We start from the raw sequence: 23,400 nt of genomic DNA on the forward strand, positions 1-23,400 counted from the left end.
AGTGCAGCAATAAACATGGGGTTATGGATGTCTCTTTGATATCATTTCCTTTCCTTTGGATAGATCCCCAGTAGTGGGATTGCTGGATATTACAGTTCTATTTGTAGTTTTTTGAGGATCCTCTGTACTGTACTGCACTGTGGCAGAACTCTTCCACCATCAGAGCAGAAGAGTTCTTTTTTCTCTGCATCCTTACCAGCTTTTTTTTTTTTTTTTTTTTGAGGCAGAGTCTCGCCATGTCTCCCAGGCTGGAGTGCAGTGGCGAGATCTCAGCTCACCACAACCTCCACCTCCTGAGTTCAAGCAATTCTCCCACCTCAGCCTCCCAAGTAGCTGGGAATACAAGCACCTGCCACCATGCCCAGCTAAGTTTTGTATTTTTAGTAGAGATGGGGTTTCACCATGTTGTTCAGGCTGGTCTCGAACTTCTGACAGGTGATCTGCCCACCTTGGCCTCCTAAAGTGCTGGGATTACAGGTATGAGCCCCTGTGCCCGGCCATTTTTTTTTTCCTTTCAGTAGTTCGAATGTGTCATCTGTTCTCTACTGGCCTTTTAAGTTTCTGCTGAGAACTCTGCTGTTAGTCCAATGGAGATTTTCTTGTATGTGACTTGATGCTTTTCTATTGCTGTTTTTACAGTTTTTCATTTTTGACTTTTGACAATTTGACTCTAATGTGCCTCAGAGAGAATCATTTTGGGTTGAATCTGTTTGGAGTTCTTTGAGCTTCCTGGATCTCGATGTCCATCTCTCTCCCAAGACTTGGTAAGTTTTCTGCTATTATTGTTTATTTGCTTTTAACCTGAATGGAGTTATTCAGTCAGTCAACAAGTGTGTATTAAATTCAATTGCCTCATAACGTTGTGAACTTTGCTGTAATATCTTTTGACTTTGGATGGTATATTGGTCCTAATAGGCTCAGACTTTACATTCATGTGTTCATTGACTGGATTTAATTTTTTATTAGCTTTTTGGTTTTTCCCCAAGAAGGACTTGCAAGATTTGTACTTCCTGAGCTCTTTCATGTTAAAAAATTTTACCTTTGTACTTGAAAGACAGTTTGGTAGGATATAATGTTATTTAGTCGTATTTTGTTTCTCTTAGAACTTTGTACATATATCCCTTTATTATCTTTTGATAATGGATATTGCTGAGGAGAATTATTAGGCCAGCTTTATTTTTGCCTTACATAGAAAAAGATAGAAAATATATGTATTGTATAATACATATTACATTCTCTATATATGTATATACACATATACAGTAACACTCGGGTTTTGATACCTGTACCTCAAGTTTTATTTTACTATGGTGTGCTTTTTCAGTATGCAGATTTGGTTCTTGCTTCATTTCTGGGATAATTTCTATTTTTTACCTGTTTTTATGGTTGAATATCTTTTCAGGGATACCAGATATGTACAATTTAGATCATCTTTGTCCTCCATATTGATTATCTATAATTGTTTTGATTTTGTTCTTTAGTCTTTCATTGTGATTCTATTAAATCTTTGCTTTATGTCAGTCATCCACTTTACAGCTGTGTCTGTCCAATTTCTTTTGTTTTTAATTTATCAGTTTTATAATTATGATATCTTGGCTCTTAATTTGTTTCCTTAGCTATGCAATCAGCCATTTAATTTCATTCTGTTCTTTCACCATTTGGCATCTGATTTCTTGTTTTATTAAATGGTATTGGATTTTGAGTAACATGAAGCTATTGTGGAGAATTGTCCTTTGTTTCATTGCATATGTTTTCTTCCAGTTGAGGTTCTTCAGAATGCCTTTTGCATGCCACCTTTCAGTCTTTCAATGTTTTACTATAGCATTTTTGCAGACTTGCCTGACTTTCTCTCTCTCTTTAAAAAATTGCTTACACTTAGTGTAAAATGTCTTAGTCTTTTGGTTGGTTGATGTAATATGAGTGAATTTTCTGTTACTCTTAATAATCTGTTTTATCTGAGTAATGATGGGTCTAATATTTTTAAATTGAATTGGCTTAGGTGTGACGGAAGAGTGAAAGCTGGGACTAAGAAAGTTGCTCATACTTAGATTTTATGTTGCCAATCAATAAAAATAGGGCATTTGAAGATGAAAGTACAAAATAATAATGCCATAAGACTGGATAATACAAATACCTGATATATAAAATGTGATAATATGACTACTACTGATTTCCAGAAAATAAAACTGGATCTTGAGCTCTTTTCTACAATTTTGTTAATCCTATTTATGGTAGTGTTTCTTAATCTCATGGTGGAATGGAGATGTTAGAAGATACTCTTGAAGCTGGAATTGTTTCCCCATTTCCTCATAGAAATTTGAGTATTTCCTTCTGGAAAAAGAAGTCCACTCAGTTTTCACTTTCACTTTCCATCAATCATTTACATCAGTCCTCTCAACATTGTTTACATCAGAAGGAGAAAATTTTAAAAACCCTTCCACAGTTTACTGCTTTTCAAATTTGTGGATATTCATGAGAATTGTAGGAATATTATTATAATAATTTACCATTATATCTCCTGGGGCCGAGGTGGATTAGGCACCAAGCAAAAGGGATTAGCATTTTTTCCCCCTTCTTACCACCGTACATGCCGGGATGCTACTCCTAGTTTTTCCATTTTTGTTAACTAAAAAAATTATACTAATTTTTTTGTAATTTGGAGGTACTTATTAGGTATTAAGGGAGAGAGTCTGTAAGCTCCTTTTCTGCCACATCCATTTAGACTTCTTGGTTGTTATACATATGAATAATTTAAACATTAAAAACACATTTATGTGTCCAGTATTTTCAGAATATGTTTATATTACTTTTATAAGCAAAGCAACATTTTACAAATTTCAGTTTTGATCTCTTCTTTAAGGTCTACTTCAATTGCCACTTCTTCCAAGAAACTTCTCTGATATCCCTAGCCAAAAAGAACTTTTCTTTTCACTGAGTTTTTACATAATCTTTCCAGTCATAGAAAATATATTTTATTAACTGCTATTAAGGACCAGGCACATTTCTAGGTGCTGAGAATATAATTTATAAAATATGATTTCTGTCTTCATGATACTACCGTTACAGTGATTGGAGGTAGGGAGGAATTGTCCTATCATCTATCTTAACTATTGGTTCTATACATTTTTGCTTATTGAAGTTAGAGTGTTTTATTCACTGGTATATCCTCCAAAAAATCTCATATAATGTATGGCACAAAATGGAAGCTAATAAATGTCTGTTGAATTAATGAATCCAAAATGAATGTCTTATTAGCTGGACTGTGGAAAGACAATGCTTACAAGTGAGAAGCAAGAGGGAAGTAATCACAACCAGGTAAGATTTCAGGCCTATTTGGCTGACAGGATGCCTGCATAGGCAATTTTAACAGTGTCTCAGTGGTACAGGCACTTTGTTATAAAAATAACAAAGCTGAGCTCAAGCGGTGGTCAAGGCTAGGAAATGATGGGCACAGAGAATATCAATGATTCTTGGAGCAGAAGGAGCCAGCCCAGGTAGCACTGAAAGGGTCCCTGGAAGCTGGAGTAAAGCAGTTAAATCGTATTTCAATGCTTCAACTCCTCTTCAGGTTATGAAATTTTCCAACATTACCCAGCATAGAAAGTGCAAAATCATTTATAACTAACTTTCAGAGAGAAAGGCTTGAATACCCAGAGACTTAGAAAAAGTTGAATTCTCATAATTAATTTCATTCTGGAAATGCTAAGCTGGGAAATTTTTCCTTTCCTTATTACAAGACTGCCATGTTGCTAGCTGTTGGCAATATAGAGTTGACATTTTTCCAAAACAGGAATCTTCACAGGCATCTTATTTACAACATCAAGTAATGAAATATCATTCTTTGTAATTACTTGACCAAGAGCAAAAGAAACAGGCACAGAAACTAAACACGAGAAGCTAAGCTAAAAGAAGTGTTTCCTTATATTTTGCATTAAAAATTATTATTTAGGCTTCATGAGCAAACCATGAAATAAGTGGGGAAAGTGAGGCTTTTGGAATGAATGTAATTTTTAGCAAGTTCATATATGTTGAAGACTAGTTGACCATTGATACTTAGATTTGGAAGAGTTGTCTAGCCCAGTCAGTTGATGAATGTGATTTTAGTTAGTCTATGGTTGAATATCATTTTAATAATTGTGTTTATATTTTGGAGTGTATTAGGAAGGGAAATAATAAACTCTAAATTCATTTATATGAAAAAGTAATTAATGTAGAGGAATATATTGGAATACATTGGAATAATGGTACTAGGAAAATTTTACAAGTGGGTCTTGAATTGCATGTAAAAAATCTGATCTAGACCAAAATCGGGTTCAGTGTAGGAGAATAGTAAGCAGCAAGTGACGTGGTATGGGTGGGTGAGGGCTCATCTCCTCATTGTAGATTATCTCATTATTATACAAGTCCAGTCCTTGTTACAGTATCAGAGTTACATTTTTTTCTCTTAGGTCACACATTCCTAATTCTCACTACGATTCCTTATTTGATGTTGTCTTAATTTTCTTCCTTTTTCTTTCTTTTCTTTTTTGAGACAGAGTCTTGCTCTGTTGCCCAGGCTGGAGTGCAGTGGTGTGCCTTCTTGGCTCACTGCAACCTCTGCCTCCCGGTTTCAAGCAATTCTCCTATCTCAGCCTCCCAAGTAGCTGGGAGTACAGGCACCTGCCACCATGCCCGGCTAATTTTTGTATTTTTAGTAGAGACAGGGTTTCACTATGTTGGCCAGGCTGGTCTTGAACTCCTGACCTCAGGTGATCTGCCTGCCTCGGCCTCCCAAAGTGCTGGGATTACAGGCATGAGCCACTGTGCCCGGCCATTAATTGCTTTGTCTTTGGGTTACGTCTAGTGATACCATTAGAGAAAAATAATGATAGAAGGAAACATAGAGATCATCTGGCCTGGTGTTTATCAGACTGACAGCACCAGAACTCTTTCTTATCATCTTCCTCCTCCTTCCTATTTTCTTTTTTCTTTCTTTCTTTTTTTTTTTAATTATACTTTGTTCTGGGGTACGTGTGCAGAGTGTGCGGTTTTGTTACATAGGTATACACGTGCTATGGTGGTTTGCTGCACTCATCAACCTGTCACCTACATTAGGTATTTCTCCTAATGCTATCCCTACCCTAGCCCCCCACCCCCTGAAAGGCCCCAGTGTGTGGTGTTCCCCTCCCTGTGTTCATGTGTGTTCCTTGTTCAACTCCCACTTATGAGTGAGAACATGCAGTGTTTGGTTTTCTGTTCTTGTGATAGTTTACTGAGAATGACGGTTTCCAGCTTCATCCATGTCTCTGCAAAGGATGTGAACTCATCCTTTTTTATGGCTGCATAGTATTCCATGGTGTATATGTGCCACATTTTCTTTTTCCAGTCTATCACTGATGGACATTTGGGTTGGTTCCAAGTCTTTGCTATTGTGAACAGTGCTGAAATAAACATACGTGTGCATGTGTCTTAATAGTAGAATGATTTATAATCCTTTGGGTATATATCCAGTAATGGGATTGGTGGGTCAAATGGTATTTCTTCTTCTAGATCCTTGAGGAATTGTCACACTGTCTTCCACAATGGTTGAACTAATTTACACTTCCACCAATAGTATAAAAGCATTCCTATTTCTCCACATCCTCTCCAGCATCCGTTGCTTCCTGACTTTTTAATGATCACCATTCTAACTAGCATGAGATGGTATCTCATTGTGGTTTTGATTTGCATTTCTCTAATGACCAGTGATGATGAGCTTTTTTCATATGTTTGTTGGCTGCATAAATGTCTTCTTTTAAAAAGTGTCTATTCATATCCTTTACCCACTTTTTGATGGGGTTTTTTTTTCTTCTAAATTTAAGTTTCTTGTAGATTCTGGATATTAACCCTTTGTCAGATGGATAGATTGGAATAATTTTCTCCCATTCTGTAGGTTGCCTGTTCACTCTGATGATAGTTTCTTTTGCTGTGCAGAAGCTCTTTAGTTTAATTAGATCCCATTTGTCAATTTTGGCTTTTGTTGCCATTGCTTTTGGTGGTTTAGTCATGAAGTCTTTGCCCATGCCTATGTCCTGAATGGTACTGTCCAAGTTTTCTTCTAGGATTTTTATGGTTTTAGGTCTTACATTTAAGTCTTTAATCTATCTTTAGTTGATTTTTGTATAAGGTATAAGGAAGGGAGTCCGGTTTCAGTTTCCTGCATATGGCTAGCCAGTTTTCCAACACCATTTATTAAATAGGGAATCCTTTCCTCATTGTTTGTTTTTGTCAGGTTTCTCAAAGATCAGATGGTTGTAGATGTGTGGCATTATTTCTGAGGCCTCTGTTCTGTTGCATTGGTCTATATATCTGTTTCGGTACCAGTACCATGTTGTTTTGGTTACTGTAGCCTTGTAGTATAGTTTGAAGTCAGGTAGCGTGATGCCTCCAGCTTTGTTCTTTTTGGTTAGTATTGTCTTGGCTATACAGGCTCTTTTCTGGTACCATATGAAGTTTAAAGTATTTTTTTCTAGTTCTGTGAAGAAAGTCAATGGTAGCTTGATGGAGATAGCATTGAATCTATAAATTACTTTGGGCAGAATGGCCATTTTCACGATATTGATTCTTCCTATCCATGAGCATGGAATGTTTTTCCATTTGTTTGTGTCCTCTATTATTTCCTTGAGCAGTGGTTTGTAGTTCTCCTTGAAGAGGTCCTTCACATCCCTTGTAAGTTGTATTCCTAGGTATTTTATTTTCTTAGTAGCAATTGTGAATGGGAATTCACTCATGATTTGGCTCTCTGTTTGTCTATTATTGGTGTATAGGAATGCTTGTGATTTTTGCACATTGATTTTGTATCCTGAGACTTTGCTGAAGTTGCTTGTCAGGTTAAAGAGATTTTGGGCTGAGACAATGGGGTTTTCTAAATATACAATCCTGTCATGTGCAAACAGACATTTTGACTTCCTCTCTTCCTATTTGAATACCCTTTATTTCTTTCTCTTGCCTGATTGCCCTGGCCAGAACTTCCAGTACTATGTTGAATAGGAGTGGTGAGAGATGGCATTCTTGTCTTGGGCCAGTTTTAAAAGGGAATGCTTCCAGTTTTTGCCCATTCAGTATGATATTGGCTGTGGGTTTGTCATAAACAGCTCTTATTATTTTGAGATACATTCCATCCATACCTAGTCTATTGAGAGTTTTTAGCATGTAGGGGTGTTGAATTTTGTCGAAGGCCTTTTCCGCATCTATTGAGATAATCATGTGGTTTTTGTCATTGGTTCTGTTTATGTGATGCATTATGTTTATTGATTTGTGTATGTTGAACCAGCCTTGCATCCCAGGGATGAAGCCGACTTGACTGTGGTAGATAAACTTTTTGATGTGCTGCTGGATTCAGTTTGCCAGTATTTTACTGGGGATTTTTGCATTGATGTTCATCAGGGATATTGGCCTGAAATTTTCCTTTTTTGTTGTGTTTCTGCCAGATTTTGGTATCAGAATGATGCTGGCCTCTTAAAATGTGTTAGGGAGGATTCCCTCTTTTTCCATTGTTTGGAATAGTTTCAGAATGAATGGTACCAGCTCCTCTTTGTACCTCTGGTAGAATTCGGCTGTGAATCCCTCTGGTCCTGGGCTTTTTTTGTTGGTAGGCTATTAATTACTGCCTCAATTTCAGCACTTGTAATTAGTCTATTCAGGGATTCGACTTCTTCCTGGTTTGGACTTGAGAGGGTGTATATATCCAGGAATTTATCCATTTCTTCTAGATTTTCTAGTTTATTTGCCTAGAGGTGTTTATAGTATTCTCTGATGGTATTTTTTATTTCTTTGGGATCAGTGGTGATATCCCCTTTATCATTTTTTATTGCTTCTATTTGATTCTTCTCTCTTTTCTTCTTTATTAGTCTGGCTAGTAGTCTATCTATTTTGTTGATCTTTTCAAAAAACCAGTTCCTGGATTCATTGATTTTTTTGAAGGGTTTTTCGTGTCTCTGTCACCTTCAGTTCTGCTCTGATCTTAGTAATTTCTTGTCTTCTGCTAGCCTTTGAATTTGTTTGCTGTTCCTTCTCTAGTTCTTTTAATTGTGCTGTTTGAATGTCGATTTTAGATCTTCTCTGCTTTCTCTTGTGGGCATTTAGTGCTATAAATTTCCCTCTACACACTGGTTTAAATGTGTCCCAGAGGTTCTGGTACATTGTGTCTTCATTCTCACTGGTTTCAAAGAACGTCTTTATTTCTGCCTTAATTTCGTTATTTACCCAGTAGTCATTCAGGAGCAGAGTTTTCAGTTTCCATGTAGTTGTGCGGTTTTGAGTGAATTTCTTAATCTTGAGTTCTAATTTGATTATGCTGTGGTCTGAGAGAACGTTTGTTATGATTTCTGTTCTTTTGCGTTTGCTGAGGAGTGTTTTACTTTCAATTATGTGGTCAATTTTCGAGTAAGTGCGATGAGGTGCTGAGAAGAATGTATATTCTGTTGTTGATTTGGGGTGGAGAGTGCTGTAGATATCTAGTAGGTCTGCTTAGTCTAGAGCTGAGTTCAAGTCCTAAATTTACTTGTTAATTTTCTGTTTTGTTGATCTGTCTAATATTGACAGTGAGGTGTTAAAGTCTCTCACTACTATTTTGTGGAAGTATAAGTCTTTGTAGGTCTCTAAGAACTTGCTTTATAAATCTGGGTGTTCCTGTATTGGGTGCATATATATTTAAGATAGTTAGCTATTCTTGTTGCATTGATCCCTTTACCATTATGTAATGCCCTTCTTTGTCTTTGTTGATCTTTGTTGGTTTACAGTCTGTTTTATCAGTGATTAGGATTGCAACCCCTGTTTTTTTTTTTGCTTTTTGTTTCCTTCATAATTATTCCTCCATCCCTTTATTTTGAGTCTGTGTGTGTCTCTGCACGTGAGATGGGTCTCCTGAATACAGGATGATGATGGATCTTGACTCTTTATCCAGTTTGCCAGTCTGTGTCTTTTAATTGGGGCTTTATCCCATTTACATTTAAGGTTAATATTGTTATGTGTGAATTTGATTCTGTCATTATGATGCTAGCTGGCTGTTTTGCCTGTTAGTTGATGCAGTTTCTTCATAGTGTTGATGCTCCTTACAATATGGCATGTTTTTGCAGTTGGCTGGTACTGGTTGTTCCTGTCCATGTTTAGTGCTTCCTTCAGGAGCTCTTGTAAGACAGGCCTGGTGTGACAAAATCTCTCAGTATTTGCTTGTCTGTAAAGGCTTTTATTTCTCCTTTGCTTATGTAGCTTAGTTTGGCTGGATATGAAATTCTGGGTTGAAAATTCTTTTCTTTAAGACTGTTGAATATTGGCTCCCACTCTCTTCTGGCTTGTAGGGTTTCTGCAGAGATATCTGCTGTTAGTCTGATGGGCTTCTGTTTGTGTATAACCCAACCTTTCTCTCTGGCTGACCTTAACATTTTTTCCTTCATTTAAACCTTGGTGAATCTTGACAATTCTGTGTCTTGGGGTTGCTCTTCTCCAGGAGTATCTTTGTGGTGTTCTGTGTATTTCCTGAATTTGAATGTTGGCCTGTCTTGTTAGGTTGGGGAAGTTCTCTTGGATAATATCCTGAAGAGTTTTTTCCAACTCGGTTCCATTTTCCCCATCACTTTCAGGTACACCAGTCAAACGTAGATTTGGTCTTTTCACATATTCCTGTATTTCTTGGAGGCTTTGTTTGTTGCTTTTCATTCTTTTTTATCTAATCTTGTCTTCTCGCTTTATTTCATTATCTTCAATCACTGATATCCTTTCTTCTGCTTGATTGATTTGGCTATTGGCACTTATGTATTCTTCGTGAAGTTCCTGTGCTATGTTTTTCAGCTCCATCAGGTCATTTATATTCTTCTCTAAACTGGTTATTCTAGTTGGAAGTTCATCTAACCTTTTTTCAAGTTTCTTAGCTTCCTTTCATTGGGTTAGAACATGCTCCTTTAGCTCTGAGGAATTTGTTATGACCCACCTTCTGAAGCCTACTTCTGTCAATTCATCAAACTCATTCTCCATCCAGTTTGTTCCCTTGTTGGTGAGGAGTTGTGATCCTTTGGAGCAGAAGAGGCATTCTAGTTTTTGGAATTTTCAGCCTTTTTGCGCCAGTTTCTCTCCATCTTTGTGGATTTATCTACCTTTGGTCTTTGATGTTGGTGACGTTTGAATGAGGTTTCTTTGTGGACATGCTATGCCTTCTATTTGTTAGTTTTCCTTCTAATAGTCAGGCCCCTCTGCCTCAGGTATGCTGGACTTTGCTGGAGGTCCACTCCTGACCCTGTTTGCCTGGGTATCACCAGGGGAAGCTGCAGAACAGCAAAGACTGCTGCCTGTTCTTTCCTCTGGAAGCTTTGTCCCAGAGGGGCAACTGCCAGATGCCAGCCAGAGCTCTCTTGTATGAGGTGTCTGTCAGCCCCTACTGGGAGGTATCTCCCAGTCAGGATACATGAGGGTCAGCAACCCTTAGCTGAGCTCGAACGCTGTGCTGGGAGGTCTGCTTCTGTCTTCAGGGTCATCAGGCAGGGACATTTAAGTCTGCTGAAGCTGCACCCACAGCCGCCCCTTCCCCCAGGTGCTCTGTCCCAGGTATATGGGGGTTTTATCTATAAGTCCCTTACTGAGGCGGCTGCCTTTTTTCAGAGATGCTTTGCCCAGAGTGTAGAAAACTGGCAGTCTGCCCACAGCAGCCTTGCTGAGGTGCAGTGGGCTCTGCCCAGTTCGAACTTCCTGGCTGCTTTGTTTACACTGTGAGTGTAAAACCACCTACTCAAGCCTCAGCAATGGTGGATGCCCCTCCCCACACCAAGCTCAAGCGTCCCAGGTGGATCTCAGACTGCTGCTGTGCTGGCAGTGAGAATTTCAAGCCAGTGGATCTTAGTTTGCTGGGCTCTGTGGTGGTGGAACCTGCCAAGCCAGACCACTTGGCTCCCTGGCTTGAGCACCCCTTTCCAGGGGAGTGAACGGTTCTGTCTCTCTGGCATTCCAGGTGCCACTGGGTTATGGAAAAAAAAACAAACAAATAAACTCCTGCAACTAGTTTGGTGTCTGCCCAAATGGCCGCCCAGTTTTGTGCTTGAAACCCAGGGCCCTGGTGGGGTAGGCACTGTAGGGAATTTCCTGGTCTTGGGTTACAAAGACCATGGGACCAGCGCAGTATCTGAGCCAGACTGTGCACAGTTCCTCAGGCTCAGTCCCTCACAGCTTCCCTTGGGTAGGGGAGAAAATTCCTCGACCCCTTGTGCTTCCTGGGTGAGGTGATGCCCTGCCCTGCTTCGGCTCACCCTCTGTGGGCTGCACCCACTGTCCAACCAGTCCCAATGAGATGAACCGGGTACCTCAGTTGGAAATGCAGAAATCACCCACTTTCTGCATCGATCTTACTGGGAGCTGCAGACCAGAGCTGTTCCTATTCAGCCATCTTGCCAGCAATCCATTTTTTTTTTTCTTTTTAAAGGAGTTCTTTTCAGGACTCCAAGTTTAAGACTTAAGAATGGCCCCTGGACTGATAGGGGTGAGCAAGAAATGTAGGGCCTATTAATTGATCTCTATTCTCCAATAGGGGAATTTTCCTGGGAATTCTATGGTTCTATCAAACACAATCTGAAAAATGTAGGTTTCAGTTATCTGTTGCTTATTGTTCTCATTGTTACATAGCCATCCGAGTTTTAGTGGCTTAAAATAGTAATTTATTATTATCTCGTATTTTTGTGTATTGACTGGATTCAGCTGAATAGTTCTTTCTTGAGGTCTCTCAAGGTTGCATCTGAGGTTAGAGTCATCTAGAGACTTCCTCACTCCTATAGTTTCTGACTGAACTAGGATGGCTGGAGGAACTGGGGATTTGATGGGTCATTGTGGGCTTTGACCTGGCCTCTCCACGTGGCTAGCTTGAGCTTCCTCATAGCATGGTGTTCTCATCTTAAAGGGTAGCTGCCTCTCTCCATAGTGAGCATTCCAAGAGACTTAGATGGAGGCTTCCAGGCTTCTAGTGACCTATCCCTGTATATCACTCAATATTAATTTCACCATTTCTGCTTGTCAAAGAACTCATAAACAGTCCAAATTCAAGAGGATGGAAAAATAGGTTCTACCTCTCAATGGGGAAATGTACAGAGAGGATAGGTATTGATGGCAGTCATTTTGAGAAAAGCTACCTCAGGTAATAGTAAGTCCAGAGAATGTAAGGACTTATCCCTAGACCCCAGGGCCAAAAATAGCAGAGCCAAGATTTAAGCCAAAATTATAAAAAATGAAATCCACTTTCTAAGAAAGTCTCAATATCAAATTCTTCCACTTAGTACTGAAAATTAAAAATCTCACTCCACTGACTGTAGATCAAGCAGGCTTTGTATTGAAAATGTCATTATGATTGGCTTGAATTTAGATTAAAAAAAGTAACTAGATCCAATACCTAATAGGTAATGAGAGAACATCATTTATAATTTTATCAGTGAATATCAGAGGCCTAGAAACAAATCTAGCAAAATATATGTAAGACCTCTAAAGAGAAAATACAAAATGTAGGAAATGGCTATTAAAGAAGACTTAAATAAATGCTGAGATATACCACATTCATGGATAGGAATTCTTAATATCATTGTTGATTCTTCTAAACCTGTTTTGTAGATTCAAAGAATTTCCAATAAAAATTCTAGCCATTTTTTCCCACTCAGAACTTGATTAAGATAATTCTAACACCAACATGAGAGAGTAAAGGGACAAGAATTGCCAGGACATTTCTGTAGAAGAGCAGAAAGATATGCAAAACAATGTTTTACACTGTTAACAATGGCAAAAACCTGGAAATGGCCCAAGTGCCCCTATGATGGAATGTATATGAATAAATGGTGGTATGTTCATAGAACTGAATGAATATAAGTCATTGTTTATACAGTGGTCAAAGCCATGAAGTACAGAGAAATGTGACAGTATAGATGAATCTTAGCAAGTTAATATTAAGGGAAAAAGTAAGTGTTCACATTTTAATTCAACTTGATAACCATTTTGTAAAATAACTATAATACTTTTAGAAGATTCTTTTTTATTATTATTATACTTTAAGTTTTAGGGTACATGTGCACAATGTGCAGGTTAGTTACATATGTATACATGTGCCATGCTGGTGTGCTGCACCCATTAACTTGTCATTTAGCATTAGGTATATCTCCTAATGCTATCCCTCCCACCTTCCCCCACCCCAAACAGTCCCCAGAGTGTGATGTTCCCCTTCCTGTGTCCATGTGTTCTCATTGTTCAATTCCCATCTATGAGTGAGAACATGCGGTGTTTGGTTTTTTGTCCTTGTGGTAGTTTACTGAGAATGATGATTTCCAATTTCATCCATGTCTCTATGGATGAAATGAACTCATCATTTTTTATGGCTGCATAGTATTTTATGCATAGTATTTTATGCATAGTATTTTATGGCTGCATCAATTTTTATGGCTGCATAGTATTCCATGGTGTATATGTGCCACATTTTCTTAATCCACTCTATCATTGTTGGACATTTGGGTTGGTTCCAAGTCTTTGCTATTGCGAATAGTGCTGCAATAAACATACGTGTGCATGTGTCTTTATAGCAGCATGATTTATAATCCTTCGGGTATATACCCAGTAATGGGATGGCTGGGTCAAATGGTATTTCTAGTTCTAGATCCCTGAGGAATCGCCACACTGACTTCCACAATGGTTGAACTAGTTTACAGTCCCAACAACAGTGTAAAAGTGTTCCTATTTCTCCACATCCTCTCCAGCACCTGTTGTTTCCTGACTTTTTAATGATTGCCATTCTAACTGGTGTGAGATGGTATCTCATTGTGGTTTTGATTTGCATTTCTCTGATGGCCAGTGATGATGAGCATTTTTTCATGTGTCTTTTGGCTGCATAAATGTCTTCTTTTGAGAAGTGTCTGTTCATATCCTTCACCCACTTTTTGATGGGGTTGTTTGTTTTTTTCTTGTAAATTTGTTTGAGTTCATTGTAGATTCCGGATATCAGCCCTTTGTCAGATGAGTAGGTTGCAAAAATTTTCTCCCATTTTGTAGGTTGCCTGTTCACTCTGATGGTAGTTTCTTTTGCTGTGCAAAAGCTCTTGAGTTTAATTAGATCCCATTTGTCAATTTTGGCTTTTGTTGCCATTGCTTTTGGTGTTTTAGACATGAAGTCCTTGCCCATGCCTATGTCCTGAATGGTACTGTCCAAGTTTTCTTCTAGGATTTTTATGGTTTTAGGTCTGACGTTTAAGTCTTTAATCCATCTTGAATTAATTTTTGTATAAGGTGTAAGGAAGGGATCCTGTAGGGATGCCCTCTCTCACCACTCCTATTCAACATAGTGTTGGAAGTTCTGGCCGGGGCAATTAGGCAGGAGAAGGAAATAAAGGGTATTCAATTAGGAAAAGAGGAAGTCAAATTGTCCCTGTTTGCAGACGACATGATTGTATATCTAGAAAACCCCATTGTCTCAGCCCAAAATCTCCTTAAGCTGATAAGCAACTTCAGCAAAGTCTCAGGATACAAAATCAATGTACAAAAATCACAAGCATTCTTATACACCAATAACAGACAAACAGAGAGCCAAATCATGAGTGAACTCCCATTCATAATTGCTTCAAAGAGAATAAAATACTTAGGAATCCAGCTTACAAGGGACGTGAAGGACCTCTTCAAGGAGAACTACAAACCACTGCTCAATGAAATAAAAGAGGATACAAAGAAATGGAAGAACATTCCATGCTCATGGGTAGGAAGAATCAATATCATGAAAATGGCCATACTGCCCAAGGTAACTTATAGTTTCAATGCCATCCTCATCAAGCTACCAATGACTTTCTTCACAGAATTGGAAAACTCTACTTTAAAGTTCATATGGAACCAAAAAAGAGCCCGCATTGCCAAGTCAATCCTAAGCCAAAAGAACAAAGCAGGAGGCATCACGCTACCTGACTTCAAACTATACTACAAGGCTACAGTAACCAAAACAGCATGGTACTGGTACCAAAAGAGAGATATAGATCAATGGAACAGAACAGAGCCCTCAGAAATAACGCCACATATCTACAACTATCTGATCTTTGACAAACCTGAGAAAAACAAGCAATGGGGAAAGGATTCCCTATTTAATAAATGGTGCTGGGAAAACTGGCTAGCCATATGAAGATTCTTATAAATATAGTTAAACTATGTAAAAAGGAAAACAAGAGACTTATGAACACAAGATTTAGGATGATGCTTATCTTAGCTGGAGAAAGATAGCAGAATGAGATTGGTTTCATATGGTTAGTTATTATCAAGGGTGTATCTTCTGTTTTGAGTGGTGGGTTGGGGATACTAAACACATTCTTAAAGTTAACCAAATACATAAAACAGGTCATGCTAGGGCCAATGAGGAGGCCAAAAATTATTATTAGTTGAATTCTATACATTTAAGGTCCAGCAAACAAACTCAACCCTGATAAGTATTGTTCAACCTAGGTACTCTGCTATCTAAGTTGTGGCAGGTAAACTGACCTTTAGCTAATTATGAGGTTAGGTAGGTTTATCTTTGTTGCTTTCCCATCAGCAGAGCTTGTGCTTACTTTGTCTATCTCAAATGGTGTAGAATGACTGACATTTGGAGTTGGCAGTGTCCTAATCCTCTAATTATACTCATTGATTTTTAAAGGGGAGAAAACTAAGGATAAGAGAATTTATGTGGCAAGAGGATGCAACCAAACCAGGACAAGAACATACAATGTATTACTCCTTGTCTGATATCTTTGTTTTTCATATTAATCAAATTCTAAATTACTGAGGTACCATTGTACAATTAGGCCCTATGAATTCTATGTATTTATCTGCAATAGATAAAACATTTATTTATAAGTGTACTTTCTGAGACATCAAATTCCAGTATATCTCTAAAGGTATAATTGGAGTTTATCAATTCCTTCTCTCTCTCTCTCTGTACACACACATACGCACACACACACACACGCACACACACACACACACACACACAGATAAATTACTTATTTGAAAGTTTCAATACCAACACTATCAAATATGATAGGGCCCATATTTATGCCCCTTCACCCCCAACCATATTGTAAAGCTGGTGGTAAAATTTAGGAGTACAAATGTTCCTTAGAGATTATGTTTTTACCGGCCAGGCACAGTGGCTCATGCCTGTAATCCCAGCACTTTGGGAGGCCAAAGCGGGCGGATCACCTGAGGTCAGAAATTTGAGACCAGCCTGACCAATATGGAGAAACCCCGTCTCTACTAAAATACAAAGAAAAAAAAAAGATTATGTTTTTACCTTTTCTTCATTATATTTATTAAAACATAATAGTCATCTCCTAAAAAAGACAAGGTCAAAGTATGTCAAATTTTGTGTTGCAGTGTTTTCATAGTTTATCTATTTTTTCTTGGTTTCATCAGAATGGGAGGGGAGGAGTCAGGTTTACATTCACTGGGAAAAAATCCAAGTAATAATTTTCTCATTTTGTAACCAAAGCAGGCAATGAAAGAAGATTTTTGGTGTAGCCTGGGTGTCTTAGTCCCATTTAGGCTGCTATAACAAAATACCATGAATTGGGTCGCTTATAAACAGAACATGTTCTCACAGTTCTGGAGGCTGGGAAATCCAAAATCAAGGCATCAGCAGATTGTCTGGTGAGGGCCTGCTTTCCAGATGGCTTTTGATTATAACCTCACAGGGTGGAAGAGATGAGGGCCTCTCTGAGGCCTCTTTTGTAAGAGCACTAATAACCTCCCAAAGGCCCCATCTCCCAATACTATCATCTTGGGGGTTAGGATTTCAACACATGAATTTGGCAGAGACACAAACATTCAGACCATAGTACCGGATACAGCTATATTTAATTATGGGAAGGCTGACGGACTGACTGGATGGAATGGACAGTTTAATACGTCAGCTTGATTAGGCTATAGTACTCACTTATTAATCTAATACTAATCTAGGTGTTACTGTGAATGTATTTTGCAGATGTGGTTAATAGCTACAATCAGTTGACTTTAAGTACAAGAGATTACCCTTAACAATGTGGATGGGTGTTATTCAATCAGTTAAAGGACCTTAGGAACAAATCCTGAATTTTTCTGGAAAGGAAGAACCTTTGCTTAACAATGACATCAACTCCTGCCTGAGTTTTCAGTCTGCTGACCTGCCCTACATTTAATTTAAGACCCACCAGCCCCAACAATTGCATGAGCCAGTTCCTGAAAATAAATCTCTTTATGTATGTATCACTTATACAAACATTCACACATATGTTAACATACATACATATATATGTGTACATACATACTTATGCCCCCTATTGGTTCAGTTTCTCTGGAGATCCCTCACTGATATTCTTGCCTCATGAAGTGAAAGAGTACTGGGGAATTGGAGTTGTTCTGGTTTTCCCATTAACCAGTAAGGTGAACTCAAACAGTCTATGAACTTCTTGAGGGCAAGGACTACATTTTCCTTACTGATATTTCTCTGACATCTACGTAGCTCCTAGTGCACATTAGGTGCTCAGTAAGTATTTGATGAGTGAATGGATAGAAGAATAGTCTGCCTTTTCCTTGGGCTCAGTTGTCTTTTCTAGAAAAGAAGGAGGTTGATCTAACTACATTCCCTGAGGCTCTTCCAGAAATGTAGAGTAGCAATTAAGAAATTCAGGTCTGGATTTAGGCATAATGAGTTTGAATCCCAGCCATGCCACTTAATTGCTATATGACTTTGGGTAATTTATTTTAACCAATCTGTATTGGTATTCCCACCAAACGTTACCTCATTTAATCCTTACCACAAGTCTAAATGAGGTAATGTTTGGTGGGAATACTCTGCCTATTACAGAAAAAGTATCACTATCTGTTAATTGCTGCTGCTGCCACTGCAGCAACCACCACTACCGCCACTACCACCACCATCACCATCATCGTCATCATCCACCCATGTGATTAACTACTTTTTAGGCATCTTTCTTGAAGGCTCTGTTTGTTGGAGAACATCTGATCTGAGAACACAGATAGGACAGGTATGTACACAACAACTAAAAGTTAGAAAATGATTTAGAGGGCCAATATTAAGGCTGAGGACCACACAGAAGCCCCAGGAAGTTGGCATTCAGTGTCTCAGAAATCCTGAGATAAACTCTAGTAAAATGGGATTTTTCATAAACCTCTACTATAGAGGGAATTCAACTACCTGTGTAGTTGGCTGTAAGCCTGCAGGCACATGAACACCTGGATGAAGAGGGGTCAGAGTGATCCTGGTGGTGTGCAGCAGATTGGTGTGGCCGAATTGGATTTACAGAGCATATACAACTAGACCTCACAGTCTCTGTACAAATCTCACCATAATCCCTAGCCATTTCTACATGAGGTAGAGAACCTGGGTTCATAGGAATGTCATTTTCTGCCTAAAGATACACAGCAAGTTGATGGAACAGCTGGAACCTGATTTTTTAAACTCAGATTGCTTGGCTCAACCTGTGCTGCTGGAGCAAGGAGCCACAAGGCTGAGACTTCTCTGTCTTTTTGGATGAGCCCCAGGAAGGCAACATTAAATGTAGGAACCAGGGGCTGAGGGTCTCTTTCTGGCTTTTCTGCTGGTTAGCTCTGGATAAATTCCTTTCCATCTCTAGGCCTCAGTTTCCCTATCTGTTCGTTGGAGGTGTGATCTCTAAATTTCTTTCCAGCTCCGAAAGTTTAAGCTCTTAGGTGACACATGTAACATAACACTCTAAGTATTCTAGATATTTTATTCCATTCTCACTGTAGACTTTATAGGTAAGTGTATGTATTATTCACCTTTAATAGGTGAACTGAGATTTAAGGAAATTAAATGACTTGCCTGAGATCACATAGAAGTTTAGTGGCAAGGTTGTTTCAAATCTAGATTTGCATGATGCTGAAATCCATGGATACAGTTTCTCCAAAGACTTGCCTGACAAAGATGTGAAGAACTCTGGATCGAGATTGTCTAAGCTGTTCAGGGGTGGAACAATATATATATAGTGTTTATTCTCCTTGGAACTCACCCTGTTCTGACCCAATATACTTCAACTCTTCTTCTGTGGGCAAAGCAGGTGGAGGGACACGCATGTGTGATTCTGTTCCACACAGCAAAGACATCAATGCCTCCTCCTGTTCTCCTGGCTAATCTGAGCTACAGCCACATGTGCTGCCAGAGGCATTTGGCAGACTAACCCAATGTTCAGTTAGGTGTGTAAAGAGTAAGTCAATAGCTCAATGGGGCAACATAACTAGTTCAAATATGTGGGCCCAGTCCTCATAGATATTGCGCCCTGAGCAGTGGGATTTGGTGTTAAATGGAGTTGGGGACATGCTGGGTCACAAACAGAAGCTGCACCTCAGGCTTGATTTCTGGTCTGTGAAATGGGAGTTGAGTGGGCAAGGGGCTCCCAGGATTTCCCATGAGGAGGCATTGAGCACTATTCCAAGGGGAGAACCATAAGATCTGTCTGGATTTAATGCTAAGTCAGAAACCAGAGTGGAAGCCAGGTATCCAAAATTCATCCAATGTCTGTGGTCATTTCAGACAGCTGCATGCTCTGTATCACATTGTTCCATTTTACTGTCATCACATCACCTAACCTCACTGGACATTATTTTGTTCATTTATTCATTTACTTATTTACTGTCTGTCTCACTGACCAGACTTAAGCATCTGAGAATAAGAACCTTACATTTTTTGTTCACTGTTGGATCATCAGCTTCTAGAATAGTTGATTTGATACATATTTGTCAAATGAATGAATGAAAAAATCCTTTCTCTTAAGGACATCTGAAAAGCACCAGGCAACTAGCAGAGATGTAAATTAGTTTTGTTCTTTTTCTTTGGCCACTGACCAAACACCTTTCAAGATCATGATATTATAAGCGAAAAGGAAAGTTGGATTAAAAATGACTATGCACTCCCTCCACTGCCCATCTAAGCTTCAATACACTGTAATTTGTTTTCTTAAAGCTCCCTTCTAATCCTAGTCAATTATTTTTCATGCTTAAAGTTACAAGTGGCCAGGATACATCTGTGTGGAGTTATGAATGGTTACAGAGAGTGGTGAGGGAAAAGAGGGTTAAACTGGTCAACTATTAATTTAAAAATAAGTATGAATGGTTTTATTTAGACTACCCTTTCCTTCTCTGCAATAACTGGGAGTACAAACCAACCAACCCTGAGTTTAGAGTTAGAATTGGGGCTCTAGCCCTGGCTCTGTTACTCTTGGATGACCTTGAGAAGGTTGCTCTACATCTCTAGATTTTGGTTTATGTTCATTCCTCAGCTATCAGTTGAGCACTTACTAGGTAATGGTTGCCAATCTAGGTAATGGAGATACATCTGTGTGGAGTCAACAAAACAACCTGGAGTCTTTACCCTCATTAAGTTTACCTGGCCAGAGTTGGGGGTGGGTGGAATAGACAGTAAAAATGAAAACTAAGGTAAGAAAATTACAATAGTGATAAGTGCAATAGAATAAAAAGAGCTAGACAGGCACACAAAGGTAAAGGAATATGTGAACTGAGCAGGATGGGGAATTCCTCTCTTTGGAAGCAACATAAAAATTCAGAGACTTGAGTGATACATAGTTAGTTACAAGAATTGAAAGAAGATCTTTCCAGGCAAGTTCAAAGCTTTGAAAGAAGAATGAGTTTCATTGATTTGAGGACCAAAATGAAGTCCAGTATGGCTGGCTGTTGCTTAGTGAACAGAAGAGAAAGCAGGAGATAAAGTTGACTGGGCCAGATCATGTAAAGCCTGCAGACAAGGTATCTGAATTGTTTTCTAGTGCAATGGGAAGTTAATCCATCTTTTCTTGCTAATTGATTACTCCTTTTAACCTATATCTCTTAACTTTGGAGTATCCCAGGGTCTGTGGATCCCTCTCTTCTTATTTCTACCAAAGATCGCACCCCAGGTGATCTCATCCAGTCCCCTGACTTTAAATACCATCTATATGCTGATAATTCCCAGATTTATACCCATAGAGCAATTTCTGCATTCTAGACCTGTGTATACAACTGCCTACTCAATGCTTTTACTTCATGTCTAAAAGGAAACTCAAACTTTACATGCAAAACTGAACCTCCTTCTGTCCCTACAAATCTATCTCACCAACAGTCTCCCCTGTCTTTGGGAAGGATGAGTCCATCTATTTAGTTTTTTTGAGCCAAAATACCTGGAGTCATTCTTGATGCCTCAGTTCCCAGACATCCACTCTGTCTGCAAACTCTGTGGGTTCTGTCTTCAAATTATGTCTGGGGTCTGATTACTCATCACTTGCCATGAAGTAATTCCTTAGTTCAAACCCCATCATCTCTTGTTTGGATTATTGCACTAACCTCTCACCTTATCTTCCTGCTTTAACTTCCTTCACTCTATTATCAGCATAGCAACCAGAGTGTTCCTTTACAAATGTAAGTCAGATCATGCTGGCTTTTAATCTATGTTTTAATCAATACAGTCCAAGGTCTTCTCATCTCACTCAGAGCAAAGGCCAAGCCCTCACAATGTCTTACCCGGCATTTCCTTGCTGTTTCTTGAACGTGCCGGGTATGCTTCTGCTTCCAGGCCCTTGCCCGGGCTGTTTCCTCAGTCTAAAGAGCTTTCCCCAGATATTCACATGGCTCATTTCCTTACTTGCTCAATTCATTGCTCAAATACAACCTTCTGCTTGAGATTGTTCCTGACTGCCCATATAAAAATTGCACCCCCGGCACTAGCCACTTTGTTTATTGTCAGCATCCGTAAGTAGGACGTATACTCCCCAAGGTCAGGCATTTTTGTTTGGTTTCTTCACTGCTGTATTTCTAACAGCTAGAACAGTGCCTAGCACATAAGGCAGCTCCATAAATGCCGAATGTTGACAAATGAGAAGGTTTCAAACAGGAGAATGATATGATATATTTTATGAAGATTGTTTGGCTATATATGATGTGTGGACTGTAGGGGAGAATGGGAGGGAGCAAGGACATCCCTTAATGGCTGTTGTGGTAGTTAAGGAGTGAGATGATAGTAGCATATTCTAAGATGTTATGGGGAAGCTGCTGAGAAATAGCTAGGTTTGGAATATACAGTTGGCCCCCTGTATCCATGGGTTCTGCATCCGCGGATTCAACCAATCACACATTGAAAATATTCAGAAAAAAATTGTGTCTCTACTGACAAACTTATTGTTATTTTTTGGTCAGTATTCTCTAAACATAGTATAACAACTATTTACATGGCATCTACATTGTACTAAGTATTAGAAGTAGTCTAGAGGTAATTTAAAGTATCTGGGAGGATGTGCTTAGGTTATATGCAAATACTATTTTATTTTTATTATTTTAATAGGTTTTTGGGGAACAGGTGGTGTTTGGTTACATGGCTAAGTTCTTCAGTGGTAATTTCCAAGATTTTGATGCACCTATCACCTAAGCAGTGTGTACTGTACCCAATGTGTAGTCTTTTACTCCTCACTCTCCACCCACCCTTTCCCCCACATCCCCAAAATCCATTCATTGTATCATTCTTATGCCTTTGCATCCTCATAGCTTAGCTCCCACTTATGAGTGAGAACATATGATGTTTGATTTTCCATTCTTGAGTTACTTCACTTAGAATAATGGTTTCCAACTCCATCTACGTTGCTGCAAATGCCATTATTTTGTTCCTTTTTATGGCTGAGTAGTATTCCATGGTGTGTGTGTGTATGTATATGTGTGTGTGTGTGTGTATGTGTATGTGTATGTGTGTGTGTGTGTGTATATATATATATATATATATATATATATATATCACATTTTCCTTATCCACTTGTTGATTGATAGACATATGAGCTGGTTTCATAGTTTTGGAATTACAAATTATGCAACTATAAACATACGTATGCAAGTATCTTTTTCGTGCAATGACTTCTTTGCCTTTGGTTAGATACTCAGTAGTGGGATGCTGGAAAAAATGGTATATCTACTTTTAGTTCTTTAAGAAATCTCCACACTGTTTTCTATAGTGGTCTACCAATTTGCATTCTCTTCAACAGTGTAAAAGTGTTCCCTTTTCACCACATCCACGTCCACATCTATTATTTTTTGATTTTTTGATTATGGCCATTCTTGCAGGAGTAGGGTGATATCACATTGTGGTTTGATTTGCAGTTCCCTGATCATTAGCAATGTTGAGCATTTTTTCATATGTATGTTGGTCATTTGTATATCTTCTTTTGCAAATTGTTTATTCATGTCCTTAGCCCACTTTTCGATGGGATTATTTGTTTTTTCTTGCTGTTTTGTTTGAGTTCTTTGTAGGTTCTGGATAATAGTCCTTTCTCAGACGCATAGTTTGTGAAGGTTTACTCCCACTCTGTGGGGTGTCTGTTTACTCTGCTGACTGTTCCTTTTGCTGTGCAAAAGCTCTTTAGTTTAATT

The 23,400-nt window shown here is 38.7% G+C and overlaps 1 long non-coding RNA gene across 1 annotated transcript in view; it reads left to right on the plus strand.

The window, feature by feature from the left end:
* Positions 1–643: 643 nt before the first annotated feature.
* Positions 644–23,400, plus strand: part of LOC129059584 (uncharacterized) — a 408,057-nt gene continuing 385,300 nt past the window's right edge. Inside the window, exon 1 of the long non-coding RNA XR_010140055.1 lies at positions 644–764. This is a non-coding gene — a long non-coding RNA (uncharacterized LOC129059584). The remainder of the gene's footprint in view (positions 765–23,400) is intronic.

The sequence above is a fragment of the Pongo abelii genome, chromosome 4 (genome assembly GCF_028885655.2).
Source record: "Pongo abelii isolate AG06213 chromosome 4, NHGRI_mPonAbe1-v2.0_pri, whole genome shotgun sequence".
Taxonomy (NCBI): Eukaryota; Metazoa; Chordata; class Mammalia; order Primates; family Hominidae; genus Pongo; species Pongo abelii.